Source organism: Seriola lalandi, unplaced genomic scaffold (assembly GCF_002814215.2).
Source record: "Seriola lalandi dorsalis isolate HSWRI2012SDOR001 ecotype SW California unplaced genomic scaffold, Sedor1 jcf7180002054354, whole genome shotgun sequence".
Classification (NCBI taxonomy): Eukaryota; Metazoa; Chordata; class Actinopteri; order Carangiformes; family Carangidae; genus Seriola; species Seriola lalandi.
Window position 1 is genome coordinate 70,770 of NW_019524907.1, and position 1,259 is coordinate 72,028.

Consider the following 1,259-nt stretch of genomic DNA (forward strand, 5'->3'; position numbering starts at 1 on the left):
CTGAGCTCGCCCTCTGTTGGTGAGAGAGAGAGAGAGAGAGAGGGTGGGGGAGAGAGAGAGAGAGAGAGAGAGAGAGAGAGAGAGAGAGAGAGGTTTATAGGAGAAGATGCGACACACCCGTACAGCCTGGCTCACCTGTACTTACTCTCCCTCTCACTCCCCCCCCATGAAGACTGAGGCTGCGGTTGAAAAGTCTTTTTCATGACTGATGACTCCCGACTTCACAGATCTGAAAAAGAAGAGATCTATATCTGGATGGATCTGAAGCTCAGTCGATCACAAACACAAAACAACGGCTCTGTTGTTTCTACATTTGCCGAGGTGAAACCACAATGGTGTGTCTCTTTAAATGTTGCTGTGCTAAGGAATTGTGGGACGGCATTTCTCCTTTTCCTTTCGTAAAGGCAGGTCCAGTGTTTCCTTTGCTAAAAGGAGATGAGATAGGAAGCACAGAAGCTCCTTTCCTTCATCATTTAGAGGACTGGACCAGCTCTGATCACGGCTGCCGCTCACAGACTTCAGCTCATTTCACTCAGTTAGGAAGCTCTCCATGTTCCTTACTCCTCCACACATGGACCTGTGCACCACTGACACTGATGATGTCATGCTGATGCCTTTCGTGGTCCAACCTATCCCAAGATTCATTGCGTGCTGGTAATGAAAATAATATGGTAATAATATATAGATGATATTATATAAAAATAATAAAGCTCAGGATTACACTGTTAAATGTAAGTGTTGGGTTTCGGCTCAGTTCATCGGTAAAACCGTTAAAGCCAGGGGCCTTAAAACCTCAAGTTTTTGAGAAAAAAAAGTTATGTGTTGTCAAGGTTGCTAGGCAACGCAAAACACTGTGGGAGGAGTCAGATCACTGGGAGGAGTGATGATCAAAATGATCAGTTTCAGTGTGATTTATGAGACAGGTGGAAACGGAGCAGCTGATCTGAACCAGAGAAATAATCATGTCACTGTTAATTAATAAGATAATGAGCTATAGAACATGAATACATCAGAGATTTATAATAACTGGACTGACTCTTTAACTGAGTCTCATTCATTTTAATGAGTCAGTGAACCTTTAATTAAACATCTGGATCTTTTCTCAATAAAACCATCAGTGTCCTACAAAGCTTCCTCTCCTCATTCATGATCTGATCAGTGTTTGAATGTTTTATATATCATTTGTGTTACTAGGGTGACGTCAGGAGCAAACAGCGGCAGGCAGCGGGAGGTGGGGAGGTGTGTGTGTGTGTGTGTGT